We start from the raw sequence: 6,976 nt of genomic DNA on the forward strand, positions 1-6,976 counted from the left end.
GTTTGCTATAAACAGACCGCTGACTAAATTTAGAAACAACTCGGTTAGATTTAACTTGGCAATCAATGCCTCAAATGACTGGAATGAGGGAATTAAATTAAATTGGGAGCTAACAAGCCAAGGGGACAAATTTGTGATGAGTTCATAGCTTCATGTGGAGAGTAGTAAAAGATCGTGGGAAATGGTAAAACAGCTAGACATGTTGAATATGAATCCTGTGTTGTTGCTTTGTATTTACTTCTTTTGAAATGATGGAATAACAATTTGATATTTTGATTCCAAAAAGTAGAATATTACTATAAAAAGTAATGATATCAGTATCAACCTGAAGTTTGACTTGGATGCCATTATGCATGGGAAAACAAGAACAGATGGTGACAGAAACTTGCTTTATATTCTTGTTTAAAGTGTTTTGATTTCTGGTTAGATTTCCTTAAACAGTCACCATACCCCAATACTTACTCAAGTAACTCTTTTCTTTCTAGCTGTAGTGCATTTTTGTCTTCACTTTTTCTCGTTAATGCTGCCTGACATTAGGCTAATGGTATAAGCAATACTGCTGAACCAAGATTGTGGGTATAACTGGTAGGAAGTGTGATTTGTGGCTTTCAGAATGTTGGCATGTGGACTATTTGTGTGGGTTTTTTTTTAAATTCTTGATCGCTTTTGATCTGCTGTAGTCCACAGTCTAAAACTCAGTTTTAGAATAAGTACAGTTGACGATACATGATCAAAGAGATGCATTGCAATCAATGCGGTGCTTGATTGTAACAATTAACTGATTTCTCATGCTTAGCAAGTACATGGTGACAGTGGAGAGAAGTAACTCGCTTACAATGGGACGAAACCTCCAGCAGAATTAAGCTCCTTGTGCAAAATAGCTGCTGTCCAGGAATGACGCAAACCTAATAATAGGAGCAGTGAGCCATAAGAGTTTAAAAATAAACTGTGAGTGAGACCGTTAGAAAGCAGAACGACTTCAAGGCTTTGCCGGTTCCTGAAAGACTCTTAAACGGTAGCTCTGAACTTTCCATCTTATTTTAATTGCCGAGTAAATGAGTTCTAATAACCTGATGACAAAATATATGTACGACATTCACAAGCACTGTATGCGAGTTTGCAGTTTGAAAGAAAATCCTCATTCTATCTTTTTTTTGGTCCTGTTTTACATGTTGTCTCATGCACGAAGAAGTTGTGCTATGCAAAGGATTTAAGTACATGAATATATTTTATAAGAGCTCTTTAATTTGAAGACTAAAAGTTAAATTAACTGCATTTTTTTTTCCAGTTATCCAGGACCATAACGATGGCTACACTCTGTGACAGAAATCATTTCTTGTTATTTTCTTTGTGTGATGAAATAGAAGAAATCTATTACATGAAGCTGGAACAATGATGTGAGGAAGTGTCTGTGTGTGCGTGTCCCTGCTGTGTTACTCTCCTTTACACAGGAACTAAGTCCTGCTGTGCAATCATGCTCAGTGAGCCCATCCCACCCCCTGCAGACACACAAACACGCTCCCACGCGAGCGCACGTGCTCGCTGTATATCCACTTGCGCTTGGTGTGTCGCGTTCATTCACACAGCCCAAGGAACAGAGGGTTATGGTAACAGTGATTCTAGTTCTCTCTGCGAAGGAACTGATCGAAGCGGCTTCCCATTGGCATTAAATATGCATTAGTCTCTGCCTTTCATGTGGGTGCTGAGCTGTGTTTTTGTGTAGGAAGTCCTGGGGTTATTTTCTTATACTTGGAGCCCACCAATTTTCTATCTCCATCTTTTAATTAAGACCGAGAATGAGGTCTGCAAGAAACAGGGCTAATCTTTATTAAGTGGAATTTCTGGGTCGCTCCGGGCCTGGTTGCGCAGATCCTGCTAAGAGACACCGGCTTTATCATCAATTATTTCTCGTCAGTTCATATTAAGAGACACAAAGGGGTGGGGGGCAAAAACACATTGACAGAATGCAAGGCAAAGGTAACATTACCTAATAATTACAGCGACCACTCACCTGTTTTATTTCATTTTCTGGAATAATGGAAAGCTGGGGTCTCGTCTCTGACAAAAACCCCATTGTTCGCCCTGTCAGCTATCACCGTCTCTGGCACAGCTTGAAGGCCTCCAGTCTGGTTCTGTCTTGTGTAAAGACATGGCAATCAGTCATTTTTCTGACAAGTGTCTGCGGGTAGGGTTGGGAGGGGCCTGTGGCCGCACAGCGTTTCTTTAGGCTCCGAAGCTAAAGGTGATTCCCGAGCTGGCTTCTGTGATCACCGGCAGCCGCTCGTATTTTCCCCTCTTGGGCTGGCCCACCGCTGTTCGATTATCCCTCAATCTGTAATTAAAGGCAGCCGAGGGGAACGGAGATGGGGTGAGGGAGAGAAATAGCTCAGGACGGACGTCCATATTTCAAACGGAGGCTGGCCAACTGAAAACATCCAAGCTTTTTCGGGGGGAAAGTGTAATTACATCATTGTAATGGAGCTTTAGCCACTAAGACTTCAGAACTTGATGACATAATGATGGTGAAATATTGTTTTTATATTGATTATAAGGAACAGCAGGTTGCTGGTCATGTCGCTTTTTTTTTTTTCTGGCATTTTCTACTTTTGAATTTTTGCTTATTTTGTACCCAACTTTTTCTGGTTTAATATACAACAGTCTGTCACTGGATGTTTCATGGTTTCATGCTGTGAAATATCCTTTTTTTTGTATATATTAATTATTATAAAAGGATATAAAAGATGTACAGTCTGGTATAAAAGTGCAACAGTTTCAAAAACAAAACATGATGGTATTTTAGGTGAATCCTCCATGATTGACTGGAAATGCTTTCGTTTTATTTTCAGAATTTGTTGCACTCGTAAAGAGCACTTGTGATCCGCTACCACCTACATTTTTGTAAATACTCAGCAGGTTCTTGGTAGGTAGCAAAGTCGTCGTAAAAAGAAAACGGCGAAAATGAAAAGTCATTTCAAAATCTTAAAAATTTCCCTTTAAAATCCCAAAATTTGATCTATTGGTTTTGGTCTATCTGACCAAATACCCAACGATGTCAGTTTCCCTGGAGAAATCATTTTGTCACAAATGAATCATAAGCTCCCATCCATTGAGTGTAGACAGCAGCTTCCCGGTCTTTTGTGCGTGTGCCTGTGTGTCGGTGAGTATATAAAGATAATACTCACTGATTCCTTTCTGGCAGCACGTGTTGAGACTCAAAAACACTGTGAGCACATCCTGTTCACAATCATAAATCTTAAATCTCTTCTCTTGACATATTTTCTCTGAATTTGTGAGCACAGCCCCTGTTCCAGGTCTTTGTCTCAGAGCTCCACGCTGGCTCATATTGGACAAGATTGGAACCCGTCGTGTTAATGGGGTCCATGACCCAGTGGGGGCCACCGCAGCGTGTGTCTGTAGGTGAGTGAGAGTGCATAAACACCAGCCTGCAAGCACTGATGTATGGGGACACAAATCTCCCAGTGGAGTCTCAAGGGCATTAGGCTACTGGCCATAAACAAACAGTCTTGGATATATTGATTATTTAAAATGACTATCGCATTGCACTGATAAATATTCATTGATTCCTTATCCTTAGGTGGATGCTCTTCGATTTTCATTTTGGAAAAAAACGTGAAAGAATTTACGTCTCATGAAAAATCTTCTTTTTCTTTTTTTTTTCTCTTTATGTGGTATTTGTCCCTCAAATACAACATGGTTTTAGAACAACTATTCAAAAGAGAAGGATCCCAGTTTTCTAGGAAACTTGCAAACTGTTTCTTGGTAATTTTATCTGCTGCTTTTGTTACAGTCCACTTGCATAAAACAAAATGGACATCAACCCCAGAATAGACCCCCTTCTACCATCATCCCTATGTTTCACTGCAGCGTAAACCACCATACCTTCCAGATCCCAGATCTGGCCAATCCGCAATCACTGTGTCTGCAAAATATACAACACATAATTAACTGTGGTGTACCTCTGGTTATTTAATACCCGGTTTCTTCTCTTAGTCCGTTAACTCCCCTTACTCGAAGCGCCTTGAGGATATAGATAGTTCATGTGCACCCATTTCTGAAAAAAAGGTCCAAAAAAAAGCAACAATTTTTTTTTCTATGAAATGAACTGCATTTTACCTCTAACCCCTTTTCTCAGTGCATTTCACTCAAGTGAAGTTTGCCCAAATGCTTTCATCTCTGTCTCCTCTCCAGCAGCTTCAGGGATGCGTTGATCTATTTGAAGCTCATGTGTCTCACTCACAGTGGGTGTAAATAATCAAATTTATGACAAAAAGAAAACCAGCAAGTGGAAGGAGGTGAGAATTGCATTTTTCAACCCTGGTTTTATTTGTCTGATATAAATTCTCCTCAGCTGAAGAAAAAACAAAAAAAAAAAACAGCATGCCCCGCTGTCCTCATAAAAGGAAACTGAATAACTAATTTGCAACAGAGGCAAGCAAAGATTAAAAGAAAAATCACTGACTGGCAAAGGGATTCATGCAGAGCGCCAAGATGTGTGCAGACTATCTTTGTGAGATTTGGCACACACTGAGGGAATAGAAAGACTCATAAGTTGAAGCTTCTGAGGAACGATACTAAAACAGAAACTGTGTTTTGCATAACAACTTTAGAAAATATAACCCAATGGGGAATAGTGATCCTCAATTTTTTTTAGAGGAACTAATAATTTTTATTAAGCAGCAAAAAATAGGAATGGGTAAAAAGTAGTAGTTTGGAAAACTGATGCAATGTAATGCCCAATGCATATAAACTCTTTATAAGGAGGCACATAAAACACAGTTAGACCTTTTGTTATTATCAGTATTCTCAGCAAGGGTGGTTCTCGCACATTTTATGTGCTCAGAACACAACCAGTTTGTCACAGTTGATGGAAAAGTGGAATTTATTCTAAACTACTGGGAGCTATCACAAAGTATCTTTTGTTTCATGCTGTAGCTTTAGGTTTTACACTTTGAATTTAGGTTTAGGGCTTCTTGCTTATGCAAAATTAGCATAAAAAAGTAGCTTTTTGAGGGTGCAAAATGTTTCTACATGTGCTTGGGGGAAAAATGCAAATAAATACAATGAGATGTTTTATTTATAGTAAGTAAACAGTATCACTGGGATTTCTATTTTATTTTTTTGTAAATTCCTTTAAAACTGTAATACCTTAAATATAATTGCAGTCTTTCAATAGTACTTGACAATTCACTTGCAGCACATTTGCAAAACTTTTGATTTACAGCAACTTACTTGAGTTATTGGTATATAGTTTAGATTTTTTCACATACCTTTAATGTACAATTTGAACATTGTAGGTTTTCTATATTTTGTTTCCTTGCATCTTGTCTTTTGTATCCTGCTCTCTTACTTTTTCTGCTCCTCACTAGATGCTGTTCAACCAGTGAGAGAGTATTCGCATGAAAACATGAGTAGTTTTTTTATTTTACTTTTTTAAAATCATTTTAATTAAAGTGAAATTGCTGAATTTATTAATGAATTAGCTCCGGTAGAGCAGGACATTTGGCAGATTCAGCCTCGAGGCGATCTTGAACAGAGACAGCGGTAGAGAGGCTGATCTCTCTTTATGCACTTTTAATTACACTTGGCTGGCTGGACTCCAATCCCCGGAGAGCCGAGGTGAAGCGGTCGTCAAGAGATGGTGAAGGATGGGAAAAAGTGAGGGGTGAGAGGTTGTAAAGGCTCCTCTGAGGGTAATCCAGCATTTCATTCACCGACAGACGGTTGTTGATCATCCTGCAGAATCTGGAGGGACGTGTACTGGAAATCAGTTGATGAATCAGGATGTATAACTCTTAAAAAGTACTTTAGTGTGCTTTTTGCTCTCTTGTCTTGGATTCATGGTCCTGTTTTTTTGGGGTTTTTTTGGTGATCAGTTTAGAAAGAAGGCGGTTATGACGAGACAGAACGCAGGACAAAGCTCTAGCTGCGATCACAGCCAATAATGTCATCACATTAACCCTCAAACTGCTCACTCTTGTGGACAATTTGACACTCGATTCCACATGGATTCGCAGTTTTTGTCATATATAATTTACACAACCCACTATCAGAAATTTGCCTCGGGAGGCTTTGCAGTCTATCCCAAACTGTCCAACCCTTTCCTCACACACAGTTACTTTCTCCATTTCATTGGCAGCTTCCAATAGTTCAGAGAGCACTAAACGGCTAGAACCAAGGGAATGAAGCGCCCCCACACTGTGAGACCTTTTATGTATCACAGGCCCTTCATTCACATGATTCTCACCTCCCAGAACAGTATTTTACTCCAAAATGAATGGTATAACCTCCGGGCGATGTCAAGGTGAAGGAAACGTGTCACTGGCTCCCTGGCGAGCCTTTCATAGCCTCGGCGCTCTCCAGTTAATGACTCGAGTGAGGAGGGTGCGTTACCTCAGGCTCGGTCAGATGAGCCCGGACAAGCGGCTCAGACTGTAATCACAGGCAATCATCAGCTCTCTGGTTGGATTTCTGCTATTCTGGACTGAAAAGCATATTCCCAGAACTATGATTTTTTTTTTTTTTTTGGGCTCTGAGGTGGAGTGAAACAAAGGGGGAAGGAGGTTGGGAACAGATAAAGACAGTGACTTATGACAAGATAGGCTGGGGAGAGATTAGTGGCGCTCAATATTTGCTTGGCATTCTAGCCACCAATTATTTACAAACTAAAGCAAATGCATAACATGTTGCCGTGGCTTGTGCAAATTTTGGTGAAAGATTTGCAGAAGTCTTACTGCTCAATTTAGGGTTTTTTCTGTTTCTGCCACAACTAACCCTGACACAGATCAGAATAAACACTTATAAAATTATTTAAATCTCATGCTTCAGATTGATGTATGTTAATAGGCATACAATGCTGTTTTATGTCAAAGGGATCATTTATGTTACAGAAGGGAAAATCTGTCTACGTACGGATAACGGCGATCTCTTTATACAGTTTTAACCTCTGGGCTTGTGC

The 6,976-nt window shown here is 39.7% G+C and overlaps 1 protein-coding gene across 6 annotated transcripts in view; it reads left to right on the top strand.

Annotated features, from left to right (window-relative positions):
- The window catches only part of sash1a (SAM and SH3 domain containing 1a), a 164,175-nt gene that overhangs the window by 76,780 nt on the left and 80,419 nt on the right, over positions 1–6,976 (top strand). The window lies entirely within an intron of this gene.

The sequence above is a fragment of the Poecilia formosa genome, unplaced genomic scaffold (assembly GCF_000485575.1).
Source record: "Poecilia formosa unplaced genomic scaffold, Poecilia_formosa-5.1.2 Scaffold1, whole genome shotgun sequence".
NCBI classification, from domain to species: Eukaryota; Metazoa; Chordata; class Actinopteri; order Cyprinodontiformes; family Poeciliidae; genus Poecilia; species Poecilia formosa.